Here is a 13,282-nt window from a genome sequence, read left to right on the forward strand (position 1 = left end):
TAATAGTTTATTTAAGGTAAAAGTTTTATCTTAATGATCTGCCTTGCTGCGCAAGGCAGATCCCTAACCTGAGAGAAGAATATAAAGCATTCTAATATTATTGCATCGCCTTACGGCGATGCATTAACCTGAGGGAAATATGAAGGCTTTTATTTTGAAATATAAACATAAGCTTCATATTAAATGCCCACACTATGGCGTTTTGGTCGTCCTATTTATTATCATTAGGTCAAAGGTTAATGCCATTGCATCATTAGAATGTTTTCTGTAATTGATTTACTCCATTCAGTATATTTAAAATGACTAATAAGTAAGAAAAATAGCTAATAGTTTATTTAAGATAAGACTAATAAAGCATTCTAATATTATTGCATCGCCTTACGGCGATGCATTATTGTTCTGATTGTCCTATTTAATATCATTAGGTCAAAGGTTAATGCCATTGCACTGGCTTGCTGCGCAAGCCAGTGCCATAACCTGAGAGGAAAAGATAATATAGGCAGAGATTTTTTCAGCGCCTTACGGCGCTGCACTCACCTGACAGAGATATTGGGGCTTTTATTGGGAAATTTCCATTAAGCTTTATTTAAAAATTACACATAATCCTGTGTGTAACAATGGTTTGTTAAAATCTGTTATAAAATGCCCAAAACACAAGTAGTTCTAAAGGCCAGCTCATTCCAGAGTGTTCTCCCATGAATCAGCTGCTCTGGCCTCATGTGTTCCGTTGCTATGGTAATGGATCAGCTGCTAACTGTCAGTGTGTTTGAGACAGAAAGGGGGGAAAAAAATTCTATCTTTGTGAGACACCCAGCCAATTAATATGGAAAAAGCACTCCGAACAAACCTTTGCCGTTCAGGAACCGTAATACATATTTGAAAACCGTTTGAAGCGTATGAGAGGGCTATTTGTGTTCTCCGATTGTACCGCAATTCATATTTTTACCTCATTCACAGTAATTGCAGTGATGAGACAAAAAATTGTGCAGAAACTTTTCAGAAATACATGGAAGTCAACCTGGGAGAGCGTCAGTTACCCTGTCCCATGATTTCACTCTGAAGCGCCTTGACAGAAAACCGTAAATGCTAGAGAAATATCGAACACATTTTACCGGAGCAGGCATGCGTGTCAATGTCATGACCGAGTTTGATACCAATCGGGCGATATTTGTGGGCGTGACGGCGATTTCAAAATCGCTTTGGGGTCAAAAATCTGCTTAAATTCTCACTCTAAAAAAGCGGCAGTTGGTGTCAGTTATGCTCTGCGTTTCGGCAGTTGGAAATTTTGCTCTTTATTCGCTTTTTACGTCGCCGTCATAAGTCCGATTCCTTATAAAAATAATAGCACACCTGCCGGGAACGAGCCGCACGTTTTGATACCACTTTTATGGGTGGGCTCGCAGCGGTACGAGCCGCATTAACGGTGACGGAAGAATAAGTTAAGAATAATAAAGAGACATTCTATTAGGTGTAGAACAATAGGTGCCTGCCATGCAATGCATGGAGGCAGTGACTGACTTGCTTCGCAAGTCAGTCACTGCTCTCCTTATGCATTGCTATGGGCAGGCCCCAACTAGAAAATTCCTGAAGAAATTTAACTGGGGCCTGCCAAAGTGTGCCCGTCGGTTTGGACCCAGCGTTCTGATGCTAAGAATTTGCATCAATGCTAAGCTTAAAAACTTCCAAAGAACCATGTGGAGAATCACAAGAATGTTGACTAACATGGACATGCACGATTAAGCATGATAATCAGCTCACTAGCATGTTGTCTATACTTGACTTACACCATTAAGTATACTAAACATGGCTAAAAAGACAAAAAAATACCCAATAGCTTATTTAAGATAAAATGCTAATGCTAATGAACTGCCTTGCTGCGCAAGGCAGTTCCCTAACCTGAGAGAAGAATATAAAGCATTCTAATATTATTGTATCGCCTTCACGGGCGATGCATTAACCTGAGGGTCATATTCAGGCTTTTATTTTGAAATTTGCAGTAAGCTTCATATTAAATGCCCACACTAATCCAGTGTCTAAGAGTGCTTTGGATAAACCAATCACGTCAAGCAAAAATGAGCAAATATATGATGTAAAAATTGCCAAGGCTTTTATTTTGAAATTTTCAGTAAGCATCATAAGAAATGGTCAAACTCATCCCATGTGTAACAGTGAATGTGTTAAATCGTTTCTATAATGCTCAAAACACAAGTAGTTCTAAAGGCCAGCTCAGTCCTCCTCTGTAGTAACTGACAGTTCCACCATGTTGTAGTTCTAACCTTCAGTCTTTGTAGTTCTAAAGAGCAGCTCAACTGTCATGAGAATGAAACACAGGGAGATGGAATCCTAATAGTTTGAAGCAGTTAGTTTTTCTGATCAAAGCAGGCCAAACATATCTTTACCTAAGTGTTGCCAATAGCATGTGGGGTATCATTTGAATGTTTTCTGTAATTGACTTACTCAATTCAGTATATTTAAAATGACTAATAAGTAAGAAAAATAGCTAATAGTTTATTTAAGGTAAAAGTCTTATCTTAATGATCTGCCTTGCTGCGCAAGGCAGATCCCTAACCTGAGAGAAGAATATAAAGCATTCTAATATTATTGCATCGCCTTACGGCGATGCATTAACCTGAGGGCAATATGAAGGCTTTTTTTTTGAAAATAAACATAAGCTTCATATTAAATGCCCACACTATGGCGTTTTGGTCGTCCTATTTATTATCATTAGGTCAAAGGTTAATGCCATTGCATCATTAGAATGTTTTCTGTAATTGATTTACTCCATTCAGTATATTTAAAATGACTAATAAGTAAGAAAAATAGCTAATAGTTTATTTAAGATAAGACTAATAAAGCATTCTAATATTATTGCATCGCCTTACGGCGATGCATTATTGTTCTGATAGTCCTATTTAATATCATTAGGTCAAAGGTTAATGTCATTGCACTGGCTTGCTGCGCAAGCCAGTGCCATAACCTGAGAGGAAAAGATAATATAGGCAGAGATTTTTTCAGCGCCTTACGGCGCTGCACTCACCTGACAGAGATATTGGGGCTTTTATTGGGAAATTTCCATTAAGCTTTATTTAAAAATTACACATAATCCTGTGTGTAACAATGGTTTGTTAAAATCTGTTATAAAATGCCCAAAACACAAGTAGTTATAAAGGCCAGCTCATTCCAGAGTGTCCTCCCATAAATCAGCTGCTCTGGCCTCATGTGTTCCGTTGCTATGGTAATGGATCAGCTGCTAACTGTCAGTGTGTTTGAGACAGAAAGGGGGGGAAAAAATTCTATCTTTGTGAGACACCCAGCCAATTAATATGGAAAAAGCACTCCGAACAAACCTTTGCCGTTCAGGAACCGTAATACATATTTGAAAACCGTTTGAAGCGTATAAGAGGGCTATTTGTCGTCTCCGATAGTACCGCAATTCATATTTTTACCTCATTCACAGTAATTGCAGTGATGAGACAAAAAATTGTGCAGAAACTTTTCAGAAATACATGGAAGTGAATCAGGGAGAGCGTCAGTTACCCTGTCCCATAATTTCACTCTGAAGCACCTTGACAGAAAACCGTAAATGCTAGAGAAATATCGAACACATTTTACCGGAGCAGGCATGCGTATCAATGTCATGACCGAGTTTGATACCAATCGGGCGATATTTGTGGGCGTGACAGCAATTTCAAAATCGCTTTGGGGTCAAAAATCTGCTTAAATTCTCACTCTAAAAAAGCGGCAGTTGGTGTCAGTTATGCTCTGCGCTTCGGCAGTTGGAAATTTTGCTCGTTTTTCACTTTTTACTTCGCCATCGTAAGTCCGATTCCTTATAAAAATAATAGCACACCTGCCGGGAACGGGCCGCACGTTTTGATACCACTTTTGTGGGTGGGCTCGCAGCGGTGCGAGCCGCATTCCGGGTGACGGAAGAATAATAAATAATAATAAAGAGGCATTCTATTAGGTGTAGAACAATAGGTTCCTGCCCATGCAATGCATGGAGGCACTGACTTGCTTCGCAAGTCAGTCACTGCTCTCCTTATGCATTGCTATGGGGCAGGCCCCAACTAGAAAATTCCTGAAGAAATTTAACTGGGGCCTGCCAAAGTGTGCCCGTCGGTTTGGACCCAGCGTTCTGATGCTAAGAATTAGCATCAATGCTAAAGAAAGCTGCAATGTAATCAATACAATCACAAGAATGTTAAGTAAACAGGACATGCACCATTCAGTATGATAAAGTAAGTGTATTAGCTAAAATGAGCAAAAATGCTAATGTTAGCATGAATGCTCTCAGTAGCATGTGGGATATTATTAGAATGTTCTCTGTAATTTACTTAATTCCTTCAGAATACTAAACATGGCAGATAAGTAAGAAAAATAGGTAATAGCTTATTTAAGCTAAAAGGCTAATGCTAATGAACTGCCTTGCTACGCAAGGCAGCTCCCTAACCTGAGAGAACCAGATAATGCAGAATGATATCATTGCACCGCCTGAGGGGCATATTGAGGCTTTTATTTTGAAATTCGCAGTAAGCATCATAAGAAATGGTCAAACTAATCCCATGTGTAACAGTGAATGTGTTAAATCGTTTCTATAATGCTCAAAACACAAGTAGTTGTAAAGGCCAGCTCAGTCCTCCTCTGTAGTAACTGACAGTTCCACCATGTTGTAGTTCTAACCTTCAGTCTTTGTAGTTCTAAAGAGCAGCTCAACTGTCATGAGAATGAAACACAGGGAGAGATGGAATACTAATAGTTTGAAGCAGTTACTTTTTCTGATCAAAGCAGGCCAAACATATCTTTACCTAAGTGTTGCCAATAGCATGTGGGGTATCATTAGAATGTTTTCTGTAATTGACTTACTCAATTCAGTATATTTAAAATGACTAATAAGTAAGTAAAATAGCTAATAGTTTATTTAAGGTAAAAGTCTTATCTTAATGATCTGCCTTGCTGCGCAAGGCAGATCCCTAACCTGAGAGAAGAATATAAAGCATTCTAATATTATTGCATCGCCTTACGGCGATGCATTAACCTGAGGGAAATATGAAGGCTTTTATTTTGAAATATAAACATAAGCTTCATGTTAAATGCCCACACTAATCCAATGCCTAACAGTGTTTGAGTTAAATCTCTTATTTACTGGCCTAAACAGCCAGTAGTTCTAAATGGAAGCTCTGTTTTAACTGCGTGTTAGTTAGAACTACAGATATGGTGTTCTGATAGTCCTATTTAATATCATTAGGTCAAAGGTTAATGCCATTGCACTGGCTTGCTTGCGCAAGCCAGTGCCATAACCTGAGAGGAAAAGATAATATAGGCAGAGATTTTTGCAGCGACTTACGGCGATGCACTCACCTGACAGAGATATTGGGGCTTTTATTGGGAAATTTCCATTAAGCTTTATTTAAAAATTACACATAATCCTGTGTGTAACAATGGTTTGTTAAAATCAGTTATAAAATGCCCAAAACACAAGTAGTTCTAAAGGCCAGCTCATTCCAGAGTGTCCTCCCATAAATCAGCTGCTCTGGCCTCATGTGTTCCGTTGCTATGGTAATGGATCAGCTGCTAACTGTCAGTGTGTTTGAGACAGAAAGGGGGGGAAAAAATTCTATCTTTGTGAGACACCCAGCCAATTAATATGGAAAAAGCACTCCGAACAAACCTTTGCCGTTCAGGAACCGTAATACATATTTGAAAACCGTTTGAAGCGTATGAGAGGGCTATTTGTCGTCTCCGATAGTACCGCAATTCATATTTTTACCTCATTCACAGTAATTGCAGTGATGAGACAAAAAATTGTGCAGAAACTTTTCAGAAATACATGGAAGTGAACCTGGGAGAGCGTCAGTTACCCTGTCCCATAATTTCACTCTGAAGCACCTTGACAGAAAACCGTAAGCGCTAGAGAAATATCGAACACATTTTACCGGAGCAGGCATGCGTATCAATGTCATGACCGAGTTTGATACCAATCGGGCGATATTTGTGGGCGTGACGGCGATTTCAAAATCGCTTTGGGGTCAAAAATCTGCTTAAATTCTCACTCTAAAAAAGCGGCAGTTGGTGTCAGTTATGCTCTGCGTTTCGGCAGTTGGAAATTTTGCTCGTTTTTCGCTTTTTACGTCGCCATCGTAAGTCCGATTCCTTATAAAAATAATAGCACACCTGCCGGGATCGGGCCGCACGTTTTGATACCACTTTTGTGGGTGGGCTCGCAGCGGTGCGAGCCGCATTCCGGGTGACGGAAGAATAATAAATAACTAGAAAATTCCTGAAGAAATTTAACTGGGGCCTGCCAAAGTGTGCCCGTCGGTTTGGACCCAGCGTTCTGATGCTAAGAATTTGCATCAATGCTAAAGAAAGCTGCAATGTAATCAATAGAATCACAAGAATGTTAAGTAAACTGGACATGCACCATTCAGTATGATAAAGTAAGTGTATTAGCTAAAATGAGCAAAAATGCTAATGTTAGCGTGAATGCTCTCAGTAGCATGTGGGATATTATTAGAATGTTCTCTGTAATTTACTTAATTCCTTCAGAATACTAAACATGGCAGATAAGTAAGAAAAATAGGTAATAGCTTATTTAAGCTAAAAGGCTATTGCACTATTCAGAGGGGCATATTGAGGCTTTTATTTTGAAATTTGCAGTAAGCTTCATATTAAATGCCCACACTAATCCAGTGTCTAAGAGTGCTTTGGATAAACCAATCACGTCAAGCAAAAATGAGCAAATATATGATGTAAAAATTGCCAAGGCTTTTATTTTGAAATTTTCAGTAAGCATCATAAGAAATGGTCAAACTCATCCCATGTGTAACAGTGAATGTGTTAAATCGTTTCTATAATGCTCAAAACACAAGTAGTTCTAAAGGCCAGCTCAGACCTCCTCTGTAGTAACTGACAGTTCCACCATGTTGTAGTTCTAACCTTCAGTCTTTGTAGTTCTAAAGAGCAGCTCAACTGTCATGAGAGTGAAACACACAGGGAGACATGGAATCCTAATAGTTTGAAGCAGTTAGTTTTTCTGATTAATAAGTAAGAAAAATAGCTAATGGTTTATTTAAGATAAGACTAATAAAGCATTCTAATATTATTGCATCGCCTGACTGAGATGAATTATTGTTCTGATAGTCCTATTTAATATCATTAGCTCAAAGGTTAATGCCATTGCACTGGCTTGCAAGCCAGTGCCATAACCTGAGAGAAGAATATAAAGCATTCTAATATTATTGCATCGCCTTACGGCGATGCATTAACCTGAGGGCAATATGAAGGCTTTTATTTTGAAAAATAAACATAAGCTTCATATTAAATGCCCACACTAATCCAACAGTGTTTGGGTTAAATTCCTTATTTACTGGCCTAAACAGCCAGTAGTTCTAAATGGAAGCTCTGTTTTAACTGAGTGTTAGTTAGAACTACAGATATGGTGTTCTGATAGTCCTATTTATTATCATTAGGTCAAAGGTTAATGCCATTGCACTGGCTTGCTGCGCAAGCCAGTGCCATAACCTGAGAGGAAAAGATAATATAGGCAGAGATTTTTTCAGCGCCTTACGGCGCTGCACTCACCTGACAGAGATATTGGGGCTTTTATTGGGAAATTTCCATTAAGCTTTATTTAAAATTACACACTAATCCTGTGTGTAACAATGGTTTGTTAAAATCAGTTATAAAATGCCCAAAACACAAGTAGTTCTAAAGGCCAGCTCATTCCAGAGTGTCCTCCCATAAATCAGCTGCTCTGGCCTCATGTGTTCCGTTGCTATGGTAATGGATCAGCTGCTAACTGTCATGTCTGTGTGAGACAGAAAGGGGGGAAAAAAATTCTATCTTTGTGAGACACCCAGCCAATTAATATGGAAAAAGCACTCCGAACAAACCTTTGCCGTTCAGGAACCGTAATACATATTTGAAAACCGTTTGAAGCGTATAAGAGGGCTATTTGTCTTCTCCGATAGTACCGCAATTCATATTTTTACCTCATTCACAATAATTGCAGTGATGAGACAAAAAATTGTGCAGAAACTTTTCAGAAATACATGGAAGTCAATCTGGGAGAGCGTCAGTTACCCTGTCCCATGATTTCACTCTGAAGCATCTTGACAGAAAACCGTAAATGCCAGAGAAAAACCGAACACATTTTACCGGAGCAGGCATGCGTATCAATGTCATGACCGAGTTTGATATCGATAGGGCGATATTTGTGGGCGTGACGGCGATTTCAAAATCGCTTTGGGGTCAAAAATCTGCTTAAATTCTCACTCTAAAAAAGCGTCAGTTGGTGTCAGTTATGCTCTGCGTTTCGGCAGTTGGAAATTTTGCTCGTTTTTCGCTTTTTACTTCGCCATCGTAAGTCCGATTCCTTATAAAAGTAATAGCACCCCTCCCGGGCACGAGCCGCACGATTTGATACCACTTTTGTGGCTGGGCTCGCAGCGGTACGAGCCGCATTAATGTCCGCGGAAGAAGAAGTTAAGAATAAAGAGGCGTTCTATTGGGTGTAGATTAATAGGTGCCTGCCATGCAATGCATGGAGGCAGTGACTGACTTGCTTTGCAAGTCAGCCACTGCTCTCCTTAATATAGGCCCCAACTAGAAAATTCCTGAAGAAATTTAACTGGGGCCTGCCAAAGTGTGCCCGTCGGTTTGGACCCAGCGTTCTGATGCTAAGAATTAGCATCAATGCTAAGCTTAAAAACTTCCAAAGAACCATGTGGAGAATCACAAGAATGTTGACTAACATGGACATGCACGATTAAGCATGATAATCAGCTCACTAGCATGTTGTCTATACTTGACTTACACCATTAAGTATACTAAACATGGCTAAAAAGACAAAAAAATACCCAATAGCTTATTTAAGATAAAATGCTAATGCTAATGAACTGCCTTGCTGCGCAAGGCAGTTCCCTAACCTGAGAGAAGAATATAAAGCATTCTAATATTATTGCATCGCCTTACGGCGATGCATTAACCATTAACCATCATAAAAAATGGTCAAACTAATCCCATGTGTAACAGTGAATGTGTTAAATCGGTTCTATAATGCTCAAAACAGAAGTAGTTCTAAAGGCCAGCTCAGTCCTCCTCTGTAGTAACTGACAGTTCCACCATGTTGTAGTTCTAACCTTCAGTCTTTGTAGTTCTAAAGAGCAGCTCAACTGTCATGTGAGTGAAACACACAGGGAGAGATGGAATACTAATAGTTTGAAGCAGTTACTTTTTCTGATCAAAGCAGGCCAAACATATCTTTACCTAAGTGTTGCCAATAGCATGTGGGGTATCATTAGAGTGTTTTCTGTAATTGATTTACTCCATTCAGTATATTTAAAATGACTAATAAGTAAGAAAAATAGCTAATAGTTTATTTAAGGTAAAAATCTTATCTTAATGATCTGCCTTGCTGCGCAAGGCAGATCCCTAACCTGAGAGAAGAATATAAAGCATTCTAATATTATTGCATCGCCTTACGGCGATGCATTAACCTGAGGGCAATATGAAGGCTTTTATTTTGAAAAATAAACATAAGCTTCATATTAAATGCTCACACTAATCCAATGCCTAACAGTGTTTGGGTTAAATTCCTTATTTACTGGCCTAAACAGCCAGTAGTTCTAAATGGAAGCTCTGTTTTAACTGAGTGTTAGTTAGAACTACAGATATGGTGTTCTGATAGTCCTATTTATTATCATTAGGTCAAAGGTTAATGCCATTGCACTGGCTTGCTGCGCAAGCCAGTGCCATAACCTGAGAGGAAAAGATAATATAGGCAGAGATTTTTAAGGCGCTGCACTCACCTGACAGAGATATTGGGGCTTTTATTGGGAAATTTCCATTAAGCTTTATTTAAAAATTACACATTAATCCTGTGTGTAACAATGGTTTGTAAAAATCAGTTATAAAATGCCCAAAACACAAGTAGTTATAAAGGCCAGCTCATTCCAGAGTGTCCTCCCATAAATCAGCTGCTCTGGCCTCATGTGTTCCGTTGCTATGGTAATGGATCAGCTGCTAACTGTCAGTGTGTTTGAGACAGAAAGGGGGGAAAAAAATTCTATCTTTGTGAGACACCCAGCCAATTAATATGGAAAAAGCACTCCGAACAAACCTTTGCCGTTCAGGAACCGTAATACATATTTGAAAACCGTTTGAAGCGTATAAGAGGGCTATTTGTCTTCTCCGATAGTACCGCAATTCATATTTTTACCTCATTCACAGTAATTGCAGTGATGAGACAAAAAATTGTGCAGAAACTTTTCAGAAATACATGGAAGTCAATCTGGGAGAGCGTCAGTTACCCTGTCCCATGATTTCACTCTGAAGCACCTTGACAGAAAACCGTAAATGCTAGAGAAATATCGAACACATTTTACCGGAGCAGGCACGCGTATCAATGTCATGACCGAGTTTGATACCAATCGGGCGATATTTGTGGGCGTGACGGCGATTTCAAAATCGCTTTGGGGTCAAAAATCTGCTTAAATTCTCACTCTAAAAAGTGGCAGTTGGTTTCAGTTATGCTCTGCGTTTCGGCAGTTGGAAATTTTGCTCGTTTTTCGCTTTTTACTTCGCCATCGTAAGTCCGATTCCTTATAAAAATAATAGCTCCAATGCCGGGATCGAGCCGCACGTTTTGATACCACTTTTGTGGCTGGGCTGCGGCGAGCCGCATTACGATAACGGAAGAATAATAAATAATATACTGAAGAAATTTAACTGGGGCCTGCCAAAGTGTGCCCGTCGGTTTGGACCCAGCGTTCTGATGCTAAAATTTGCATCAATGCTAGCAAAAGCTGCAATGTAATCAATAGAATCAATAGAATCACAAGAATGTTAAGTAAACTGGACATGCACCATTCAGTATGATAAAGTAAGTGTATTAGCTAAAATGAGCAAAAATGCTAATGTTAGCGTGAATGCTCTCAGTAGCATGTGGGATATTATTAGAATGTTCTCTGTAATTTACTTAATTCCTTCAGAATACTAAACATGGCAGATAAGTAAGAAAAATAGGTAATAGCTTATTTAAGCTAAATGGCTAATGCTAATGAACTGCCTTGCTACGCAAGGCAGCTCCCTAACCTGAGAGAACCAGATAATGCAGAATGATATCATTGCACCGCCTGCGGCGGTGCACTATTCAGAGGGGCATATTGAGGCTTTTATTTTGAAATTTGCAGTAAGCTTCATATTAAATGCCCACACTAATCCAGTGTCTAAGAGTGCTTTGGATAAACCAATCACGTCAAGCAAAAATGAGCAAATATATGATGTAAAAATTGCCAAGGCTTTTATTTTGAAATTTTCAGTAAGCATCATAAGAAATGGTCAAACTAATCCCATGTGTAACAGTGAATGTGTTAAATCGTTTCTATAATGCTCAAAACACAAGTAGTTCTAAAGGCCAGCTCAGTCCTCCTCTGTAGTAACTGACAGTTCCACCATGTTGTAGTTCTAACCTTCAGTCTTTGTAGTTCTAAAGAGCAGCTCAACTGTCATGAGAATGAAACACACAGGGAGAGATGGAATCCTAATAGTTTGAAGCAGTTAGTTTTTCTGATCAAAGCAGGCCAAACATATCTTTACCTAAGTGTTGCCAATAGCATGTGGGGTATCATTAGAATGTTTTCTGTAATTGACTTACTCCATTCAGTATATTTAAAATGACTAATAAGTAAGTAAAATAGCTAATAGTTTATTTAAGGTAAAAGTCTTATCTTAATGATCTGCCTTGGCAGGCAGATCCCTAACCTGAGAGAAGAATATAAAGCATTCTAATATTATTGCATCGCCTTACGGCGATGCATTAACCTGAGGGCAATATGAAGGCTTTTATTTTGAAAAATAAACATAAGCTTCATATTAAATGCTCACACTAATCCAATGCCTAACAGTGTTTGGGTTAAATTCCTTATTTACTGGCCTAAACAGCCAGTAGTTCTAAATGGAAGCTCTGTTTTAACTGAGTGTTAGTTAGAACTACAGATATGGTGTTCTGATAGTCCTATTTAATATCATTAGGTCAAAGGTTAATGCCATTGCACTGGCTTGCTGCAAGCCAGCCATAACCTGAGAGGAAAAGATAATATAGGCAGAGATTTTTTCAGCTTACGCTGCACTGACCTGACAGAAATATTGGGGCTTTTATTGGGAAATTTCCATTAAGCTTTATTTAAAAATTGCACATAATCCTGTGTGTAACAATGGTTTGTTAAAATCTGTTATAAAATGCCCAAAACACAAGTAGTTCCAAAGGCCAGCTCATTCCAGAGTGTCCTCCCATGAATCAGCTGCTCTGACCTCATGTGTTCCGTTGCTATGGTAATGGATCAGCTGCTAACTGTCAGTGTGTTTGAGACAGAAAGGGGGGAAAAAAATTCTATCTTTGTGAGACACCCAGCCAATTAATATGGAAAAAGCACTCCGAACAAACCTTTGCCGTTCAGGAACCGTAATACATATTCAAAAACCGTTTGAAGCGTATAAGAGGGCTATTTGTCTTCTCCGATAGTACCGCAATTCATATTTTTACCTCATTCACAGTAATTGCAGTGATGAGACAAAAAATTGTGCAGAAACTTTTCAGAAATACATGGAAGTGAATCAGGGAGAGCGTCAGTTACCCTGTCCCATAATTTCACTCTGAAGCACCTTGACAGAAAACCGTAAATGCTAGAGAAATATCGAACACATTTTACCGGAGCAGGCACGCGTATCAATGTCATGACCGAGTTTGATACCAATCGGGCGATATTTGTGGGCGTGACGGCGATTTCAAAATCGCTTTGGGGTCAAAAATCTGCTTAAATTCTCACTCTAAAAAAGCGGCAGTTGGTGTCAGTTATGCTCTGCGTTTCGGCAGTTGGAAATTTTGCTCGTTTTTCGCTTTTTACTTCGCCATCGTAAGTCCGATTCCTTATAAAAATAATAGCTCCAATGCCGGGACCGAGCCGCACGTTTTGATACCACTTTTGTGGCTGGGCTCGCAGCGGTGCGAGCCGCATTAACGGTAACGGAAGAAGAAACTATAATAATAAAGAGACGTTCTATTGGGTGTAGAACAATATGCTCATTGCTGCAATGCATAGGCAGTGACTGACTTGCTCAAGCCGTCACTGCTCTTATGCATTGCTATGGGCAGGCCCCAATAAAGAGACATTCTATTAGGTGTAGAACAATAGGTTTTGCCATGCATATCTGACACTGACTTGTTTAAGTCAGTCACTGCTCTCCTTATGCATTGCTATGGGGCAGGCCCCAATAATAT

The sequence above is a fragment of the Gambusia affinis genome, linkage group LG22, assembly GCF_019740435.1.
Source record: "Gambusia affinis linkage group LG22, SWU_Gaff_1.0, whole genome shotgun sequence".
Classification (NCBI taxonomy): Eukaryota; Metazoa; Chordata; class Actinopteri; order Cyprinodontiformes; family Poeciliidae; genus Gambusia; species Gambusia affinis.